The sequence below is a fragment of the Oncorhynchus masou genome, chromosome 9 (genome assembly GCF_036934945.1).
Source record: "Oncorhynchus masou masou isolate Uvic2021 chromosome 9, UVic_Omas_1.1, whole genome shotgun sequence".
Classification (NCBI taxonomy): domain Eukaryota; kingdom Metazoa; phylum Chordata; class Actinopteri; order Salmoniformes; family Salmonidae; genus Oncorhynchus; species Oncorhynchus masou.
This window is the reverse complement of record NC_088220.1, coordinates 81611812-81621609: the sequence shown is the minus strand read 5'-3', so window position 1 is coordinate 81621609 and position 9798 is coordinate 81611812. Positions and strand designations below refer to the sequence as shown.

Here is a 9798-nt window from a genome sequence, read left to right as displayed (position 1 = left end):
TTCCCATGTGATAGAAAGGGTGATGCTGTCAGTGTTAAAGCCTGGAGATGGATAGAAAGAATGTATCCCCATATGTCTAAAGCCTAGTGGACGGATAGAAACTTGATGATATCAACCCCTCTCTAAAGCCAGTGGATGGATAGAAAGGGTGCTCTCATAGAGAAAGCCAGTGATGATCAACCCCTGTCTAAAAGTGGACGGATAGAAAGGGTGATGTATTTCAACCCCTAGTCTAAACCTATGTAGGACGGATAGAAAGGGTGATGTATCAACCCCTGTCTAAAGCCTAACAACGGCATTGTAATAGGGTAATTATATAAACTGTCTAAAGCCTAGTCCACGGATAAAAATAATGTACTTTTCAATCCCACACATTTAAAGCCCCTAGACACCCAAAAGTACTCATTTCATTTAAAGCCTAGTAGACAGACAGCAAAGGGTCCAATATCAACCTATCAATGTTACTTTTGTCACTAGTCCGATCTGGCTAAACTCACTAAACACAAACACTGTTTGTAAATGATGTCTAGTTGACAGATAAAAATAAAAAATATCAAGTCTAAAGCCTAGTTGACAGATCAGTCATTTGATGTATTTACTTTTTACTTTTCTAAAGCCTAGTGGACGGATAGAAATGATGTATCAACCCCTGTCTAAAGCCTACAGACGGATAACAAGGTGGACATAAGGTCATCATGTATTTAGAGCAAGAAAAGACAATAGAGGATAGAAGAAAAGGAAAGCCAAGTGGATGGATAGAAAGGGTGATGCATCAACCCCTGTCTAAAGCCTAGTAGACAGATAGAAAGGGTGATGTATCAACCCATGTCTAAAGCCTAGTAGACAGATAGAAAGGGTGATGTATCAACCCCTGTCTAAAGCCTAGTAGACAGATAGAAAGGGTGATGTATCAACCCCTGTCTAAAGCCTAGTGGACGGATAGAAAGGGTGATGTATCAACCCCTGTCTAAAGCCTAGTGGACGGATAGAAAAGTTGATTGTCACCTCTATGCTCCGTCTTTGATTTTCTTGTGTTTTGTTTTTCAGGGCAGGGATGTGGGATGAGGAGGTTGTGTACACACACACGCACACACACACACACACACACACACACACACACACAGACAGACACACAAACAAACACATGCATGTATGCACACACAACCATTTACAAACGTTGATATCAGTTCACAAATTGTGTGTGCGTGCATGCTCCTGTGTATGTTTCACTGTTGAGTGTAGAGCCTACAGGAGTTTTGTTGAAGTGTTGACTGTTACAGTGTTGACTGTTACAGTGTTGACTGTGATATCATTGTGTAAGCAGTGGTAACTGTGTTGAGTGTGACAGTGTTGACTGAGATATCATTGTGTAAGCAGTGGTAACTGTGTTGAGTGTGACTGTGTTGAGTGTGACTGTGTTGAGTGTGACTGTGTTGACTGTGACTGTGTTGAGTGTGACAGTGTTGACTGAGATATCATTGTGTAAGCAGTGGTAACTGTGTTGAGCGTGACTGTGTTGAGTGTGACTGTGTTGAGTGTGACTGTGTTGACTGTGACTGTGTTGACTGTGACAGTGTTGACTGAGATATCATTGTGTAAGCAGTGGTAACTGTGTTGAGTGTGACTGTGTTGAGTGTGACTGTGTTGACTGTGACTGTGTTGACTGACTGAGATATTACTGTGTAAGCAGCGGTAACTGGGTTGACTGTGCTGTGTTGACTGTGACAGTGTTGACTGTGACAGTGTTGACTGTGACTGTGTTGAGTGTGACTGTGTTGACTGGAAAATCATTGTGTGAGCAGTGATAACTGCTTGTAAATAAGAAGTTGATCTTAGCTGACTTGCCTATATAAATTAAGGTAAACACATAATAGTCTCCTTCCCCATACAACATACTGTTTTGTCACTTTCTCTACCTCTCAAGCTCAATTCACACTTGCAATCTCTTATACATTCACAACACACAAGTGTGCATGTGTACACACAGAGGCGGACGGATGGACGGACGGACGGACGGACGGACAGGCAGGCAGTCAGGCAGGCAGGCAGGCAGGCAGGCAGGCAGGCAGGCAGGCAGGCAGGCAGGCAGGCAGACAGACAGACAGACAGACAGACAGACAGACAGACAGACAGACAGACAGACAGACACAGACACAGACACAGACAGACAGACAGACAAGACAGACAGACAAAGACAGACAGACAGACAGACAGACAGACAGACAGACAGACAGACAGACAGACAGACAGACAGACAGACAGACAGACAGACAGACAGACAGACAGAGAAAGATATGGAGGGAGAAAGTAAGACAGCAAAAAAAATATCCGAGATTGAAAAATGTGAATAGGATGGTGAGAGGGAAAGAGGGATTTTGGATTCCATTTCTCAGAGTGCCGTGTAGCGTGACAGTATCTCTCCCGTCTACATAGGCTTGGGCTCATGCATATGGATGAGCTACTGTACAAGGTAATTAAATAGAGTTTGGTTTGATTGCTGAGTTCTTTTAAATTATTAACGAGGTGGAGGAAAACGAAAAACTACCCATGGAGCATCACTCCACCCTGGACCTGATAGATAGATAGATCCCCGCACTCATTACCCAGCATGCCACATTTAACAGCCTGACCTACACAGAGGATTATTTATTAAGAGCTTAGATCAAATCTCATCAATAGTGATCAAAGACACTCTTTTGAGGTATTTTACATTCAATAAGACATTAATTCACAAATAAACGTTTTAGTATGCTGTATATGCCAAGCATGTTATGATATGACAGGCAGAGCAGGGGAACCAACCAGGCCTATTCAGCCTGAGATCTTATGAAGGCTCTCATTCCCTGACAGGTCCCACCCCACAAGTCAGTATTCGACGTCCATCCATGTCTGAGGACATTGGGAGATGAGGTGGAAACGGGCCACTAGGGGGCAACAGTGAGCGCTTGTTGTTACTTTGAAGTAGGTTTTGTTTTTTTGTAGTGTGTTGTGAATAGGGATGGCGGATGGACGTAAGCATCTGCCTCTGATTCCATCTACCTCTGATTCCATCTTCCTCTGATTCCATCTTCCTCTGATTCCATCTGCCTCTGATTCCATCTGCCTCTGATTCCATCTACCTCTGATTGCATCTGCCTCTGATTCCATCTACCTCTGATTCCATCTGCATCTGATTCCATCTTCCTCTAATTCCATCCGCCTCTGATTCCATCTGACTCTGATTCCATCTGCCTCTGATTCCATGTGTCCAGTGATAGAAAGTTGTTTTTTTATATTTTTGTTTAAAGCCTATCCCAAACCTTAACCCTTACCTTAACCATACAGAGTTAGTATCTGAGCTTAAACTTAAACACTTTGAAATGCAACGTTTGGAACAACTTTGAAATTTTGAAATTTGAGAAACATGGATGAACGTCTAATTCTGTTGTGAGACTGTGAGATCTGGTTGGTCATTACAGTATCACCCCAACATCAACACAGTGGAGTGACCAGGTCAGAGAATGCACACACACACACACACACACACACGCACACACACACACTCACACAGTGTTGATTAGGCCCATTACACACACTGTAGACTACTGTCCTCCCTCTTTGGATAAACACACTCGGACCTTCCCAGAATTCCTTAATCCAATTTATCCCAACAAGGATGTGATTAGAATGTGTCTACTGTTAGTAAATATACTGTATATAAGAATACATTACATTAATGTAGCTAAGGGGGAGAAGGAAACATTGCCTATCCACTCTCCTCTCTCTATGCCTGTTACGTCCTGACCATAGAAAGCCTTTATTTTCTATAGTGGAGAAGGTCAGGGCGTGACTGGTAGGTGTTCTAGTTTATTATTTCTATGTGTAGTCTAGTTTTTGTTGTTCTATGTTGGCCTGGTATGGTTCCCAATCAGAGGCAGCTGTCTATTGTTGTCTCTGATTGAGGATCATATTTAGGTAGCCTTTTTCCCACCTGTTGTTTGTGGGATCTTGTTTTTGTATTGTTGCTTTTGATCCCACTAAACTAGAATTTTCAGGTCAAACCCCAACCCACTAAACTAGAAGGTTCAGGTCAATACCCACTAGACTAGAAGGTTCAGGTCAATACCCACTAGACTAGAAGGTTCAGGTCAATACCCACTAGACTAGAAGGTTCAGGTCAATACCCACTAGACTAGAAGGTTCAGGTCAATACCCACTAGACTAGAAAGTTCAGGTCAATACCCACTAGACTAGAAAGTTCAGGTCAATACCCACTAGACTAGAAAGTTCAGGTCAATACCCACTAGACTAGAAGGTTCAGGTCAATACCCACTAGACTAGAAGGTTCAGGTCCATATGCAGTAGACCAGGAGGTTCAGATTATTTGTAAATCCTTTTATCATTCATTATTAATTTCTAAAGACAATGTGTCTTTTGTTGGTACTGTTTAAGACAGGATTCAAAGGAAAGAGATGAGAAAGAAGGGAGAAAGAAGAGAGAAAGAGAGGAAAAAGAGAGGAGAAAGAAGGGAGAAAGAAGAGAGAAAGAGAGGAAAAAGAGAGGATAAAGAAGGGAGAAAGAGAGGAGAATGAGAGGAGAAAGAGAGGAGAAAGAAGGGAGAAAGAGAGGAGAAAGAGAGGAGAAAGAGAGTAGAAAGAGAGGAGAAAGAAGGGAGAAAGAAGGGAGAAAGAGAGGAGAAAGAAGGGAGAAAGAGAGGAGAAAGAGAGGAGAAAGAGAGTAGAAAGTGAGGAGAAAGAAGGGAGAAAGAGAGGAGAAAGAGAGGAGAAAGAGAGTAGAAAGTGAGGAGAAAGAAGGGAGAAAGAAGGGAGAAAGAGAGGAGAAAGAAGCGAGAAAGAGAGGAGAAAGAGAGGAGAAAGAGAGGAGAAATAAGTGAGAAAGAGAGGAGAAAGAGAGGAGAAAGAGAGGAGAAATAAGGGAGAAAGAGAGAAGAAAGAGAGGAGAAATAAGGGAGAAAGAGAGGAGAAAGAAAGGAGAAAGAGAGTAGAAAGAAGGGAGAAAGAGGAGAAAGAGAGGAGAAAGAGAGGAGAAAGAGAGGAGAAAGAGGAGAAAGTAGGGAGAAAGAGAGGAGAAAGAGAGGAGAAAGAAGGGAGAAAGAGAGGAGAAAGAAGGGAGAAAGACGGGAGAAAGAGAGGAGAAAGAGAGGAGAAAGAGAAAGAGAGGAGAAAGAGAGGAGAAAGAGGAGAAAGAAGGGAGAAAGAGAGGAGAAAGAGAGGAGAAAGAGAGGAGAAAGAAGGGAGAAAGAAGGGAGAAAGAGAGAAGAAAGAGAGGAGAAATAAGGGAGAAAGTGAGGAGAAAGAGAGGAGAAAGAAAGGAGAAAGAGAGGAGAAAGAAGGGAGAAAGAGAGGAGAAAGAGAGGAGAAATAAGGGAGAAAGAGAGGAGAAAGAGAGGAGAAAGAGAGGGAGAAAGAAGGGAGAAAGAGAGGAGAAAGAAAGGAGAAAGAAGGGAGAAAGAGAGGAGAAAGAAGGGAGAAAGAGAGGAGAAAGAAGGGAGAAAGAGAGGAGAAAGAAGGGAGAAAGAGAGGAGAACATTAGAATGGTGTCTCAGCGTTCATGTTCTCTCAAAGAGCACCCATCCATCCCATCTGAGAGGAGAAATGAATAAAGAACTAGACACATGAGGGTACGCTAGTCCATTGCTTCTCCTCTCTTTCTTTCTCTCTCTCTCTCTCCCTTTCTCCCTCTCCACACCTCCACTCTGCGAACGTTCTTAACTGAGCTGCTCTCTCTTTTCAATACTGCTAATTAAAAATGTCTGATGCATCAACACGCCTAAGCTGGTTATAGATTTAGTTTCCCTGAGCGAAGGTTTGCAAAGAGAAGAGGGGAAAGTGAGAGAGAGAAATAAAGTTAAATCTACTGAATTGCCCTCTGCGGTTCACTCTCAATGCCTGGGGATCTGGAGTGGTGGGTATTAAGAATCAGAAACGGCATCAAACCACAATGAAAGGACACTGAGAAGGAGGTGTGTGTGTGTGCATATGGGTGAATGTGCATGTGTTTGTGTGTGTGCATGTTTCAGTGCTGCTATTAGTGTGTGTGAATATGTGTGTGTGCATATGGGTGAATGTGCATGTGTTTGTGTGTGTGCATGTTTCAGTGCTGCTATTAGTGTGTGTGAATATGTGTGTGTGCATATGGGTGAATGTGCATGCGTTTGTGTGTGTGCATGTTTCAGTGCTGCTATTAGTGTTTGTGAATATGTGTGTGTGCATATGGGTGAATGTGCATGTGTTTGTGTAAGTGTATGTTTGTGTGTACATGTGTGCGCGTACATGTGTGAGCGTGTGTGTGTGTTATTGACAGCGAGCAACTGCTTGCTGGGGACACTGGCTCAGCTGATAGCCCAGTTCTGGGGATAAGGAGAGGAGAGCTCAGGCTCTGAGCCAAGACACGCTTTGATCACACTTTTATTTTCTCTCCTATATCTCATCCCTCTCTCTTCCCTCCCTCTTTTCTCTCATCCCTCTCTCCCTCTCTCTTCCCTCCCTTTCTCCATCTCTCAATCTCTCTCTTTCCTCTCTCTCTCTCTCTCTCTCTCTCTCTCTCTCTCTCTCTCAATTCAATTCAATTCAAGGGGCTTTATTGGCATTGGGAAACATGTGTTAATATTGCAGGTAGAAAATATACAAAAGTGTATAGATAAGGTAGATATTTACACATATGGCCTCCCGGGCTGGGCGCAGTGGTTAAGGGTGCTGTACTGCAGCACCAGCTGTGCCATCAGAGTCTGGGTTTGCGCCCAGGCTCTGTCGTAACCGGCCGCGTCCGGGAGGGCCGTGGGGCGACGCACAATTGGCCCAGCGTCGTCCGGGTTAGGGAGGGCTTGGCCGGTAGGGATATCCTTGTCTCATCGCGCACCAGCGACTCCTGTGGCGGGCCGGGCGCAGTGCGTTCTAACCAGGTTGCCAGGTGCACGGTGTTTCCTCCGGCACATTGGTGTGGCTGGCTTACGGGTTGGATGCACGCTGTGTTAAGAAGCAGTGCGGCTTGGTTAGGTTGTGTATCGGAGGACGCATGACTTACAACCTTCGTCTCTCCCGAGCCCGTACGGGAGTTGTACCGATGAGACAAGATAGTAGCTACTAAAAACAATTGGACACCATGAAATTGAGGAGAAAAAGGGGTAAAAAAAAAAAAACATTACTCATACAACTCTCTCTCAGACAACTCTCTCTCAAACAACTCTCTCTCAGACAACTCTCTCTCTCTCAGGGCCAAGACAGTAGGGAGCAAGTGTCAATAGGCTGAGTGGTGACTGACTTCAAAACATGCTGTATAATCAGGACCAATCATGAGAAGTCATCTCTGACTTATGCTTACTTACAAGCCCTTTAACCAACAATGCAGTTGTAAGAAAATAAGAGATTTAAATACGTTTTTTAAAAGTAACACAATAAAATAACAATAATGAGGTTATTAACAGGGGGTACCGGTACAGAGTCAATGTGCAGGGGTACAGGTTAGGTGAGGTAATATGCACATGTAGGTAGGGGTAAACTATGCATAGATAACAAACAGTAGCAGAAGCGTAAAAAAAAGGGGGTCAATGCAAATAGTCCAGATAGCTATTTGTTGTTCAGCAGTCGTATGGTTTGGGTATAGAAGATGTTTAGAAGCCTCGTGGACCTAGACTTGGCCATCTGCTTCCGCTTGCCATGCGGTAGCAGGGAGAACAGTTTATAACTTGGGTGGCTGGAGTCTTTGACCATTTTTAGGGCCTTCCTCTGACACTACCTGGTATAGAGGTCCTGGATGGCAGGAAGCTTGGCCTCAGTGATGTACTGGGCCGTATGCACTTACCCTCTGTAGTGTCTTGCGGTCGGAGGCCGAGCAGTTGCCATACCAGCCGGTGATGCAAACAGTCAGGATGCTCTTGATGGTGCAGCTGTAGAAGTTTTTGAGGATCTGAGGACCCATGCCAAATCTTTTCCAGCTCCTGAGGGGGAATGGGCGTTGTTGTGCCCTCTTCACAACCGTCTCGGTGTGTATTGACCCAGTGGAGGCTGCTGAGGGGAGGACGGCTCATAGTAATGGCTGAAACAGCGTCAATGGAATGTCATCAAACACATGGAAAACATGTATTTAATAGCATTCCACCCATTCCACTCCAGCCATTAGAAAGAGCACGTCCTCCCAAATTAAGGTGCCACCTACCTCCTGTGTTTGGACCATGATAGTTTGTTGGTGATGTGGACTGCCCCGTTGACGTGAATGGGAGCGTGCTCGGCCCTCATTTTCCCGTCATCCACGATCAGCTCCTTTGTCTTGCTCATGTTGAGGTTGTTATCCTGGCATGTCTCTGACCTCCTCCTTATAGTCTGTCTCATCGTTGTCGGTGATCAAGGCCTACGACCGGTGTGTCGTCGTCAAACTTAACAATGCTGTTGGAGTTATGCTTAGCCACGCAGTCGTGGGTGAACAGGGAGTAAAGGGGGGACTGAGCACACACCCCTAAGGGACCCCGTGTTGAAGATCAAAGTGGCAGATGTGTTGTTGCCTACCCTTACCACCTGGGGGCGGCCAGTCAGGAAGTCCAGGATCCAATTGCGGAGGCAGATGTATAGTCCAATGGTTATTAGCTTAGTGATGAGATTTGAGGGCACTATGGTGTTGAATGCTAAGCTGTGGTCAATGAACAGCATTCTCACACAGGTGTTCCTTTTGTCCAGGTGGGAAAGGGCAGTGTGGAGTGCAATTGAGATTGTGTCATCTATGGATCTGTTGGGGTGGTATCCAAATTGGAGTATGTCTAGGATTTCTGGTATGATGGCGTTGATGTGAGCCAAGACCAGCCTTTCAAAACACTTCATGGCTTCAGACGTGAGTAGTCATTTAGACATGTAACTTTGGCGTTATTGGGCTCAGAGACTATGGTGGTCTGCTTAAAACAAGTAGGTTTTACAGACTCTGTCAGCGAGATATTGAAAATGTCACTGAAGACACTGATAAAGGAATTCTAAATTCCTCTGTATTATTTCCCAATCAGAATTGAATACTCTGTCAATGCATTCAAAGGGTTTTAAAGACCCTAATACTTTATAAGAATGGACAGAACCCCGGTCTTAAAAGTCAGGTAACAGCGTTTAATTCAAGAGAGTACTGGTTACATACACATTTTTTCACAGGTTATAAACTGAAAATGACATCAGCGTTTTCTAAATGTTCTATCTCTTCATGACACTAGTAGAGAGGCCCTATAGTTCTCGAGCCTTCCCTCCTTGCCTGAAGCCAAGGTCAGTCAGTGTAAATCAGCATTCTAGACAATCTGGAGATAGTCCGTCCCTGCCATCTGGAGATAGTTCATTCATTGTTACTAAACTCTTGACCACATTCACTTCAGTACTGGGATCAGATAAGACAATTCATACCTATACAGTAACATTTAGTATTTTAATTAGTACATATACAGTACCATAATTGTATTCTGATTAGTACACCCTGATTGAAATGTATACATAATTAGTCATTATAGATAAAAATTCCATTAACAGACACTTGCCCGTTGGTCCACGCTTGCTCTGAGTACACATCCATGTAATCCATCTGGCCCAGCGGCCTTGTGAATGCTGACCTGCTTAAAGGTCTTACTCACATGGACGACGGAGAGCGTGATCACACAGTCGTCCTGAACAGCTGATGCTCTCATGGATTCTTCAGTTTGCTTGACTCGAAGCAATCATAGAAAGCATTTAGCTTGTCTGGTAGGCTCGTGTCACTGAGCAGCTTGCGGCTGGGTGTCCCTTTGTAATCCTTAATAGTTTGCAAGCCCTGCCCCATCTGACAAGCATCAGAGATGGC

The 9798-nt window shown here is 44.3% G+C and overlaps 1 pseudogene; it reads right to left on the bottom strand.

Moving 5' to 3' along the window:
• LOC135545107 (trichohyalin-like) overlaps positions 1 to 8327 on the bottom strand; it is a 19965-nt pseudogene extending 11638 nt beyond the window's left edge.
• Between the last annotated feature and the right edge of the window lie 1471 nt (positions 8328 to 9798).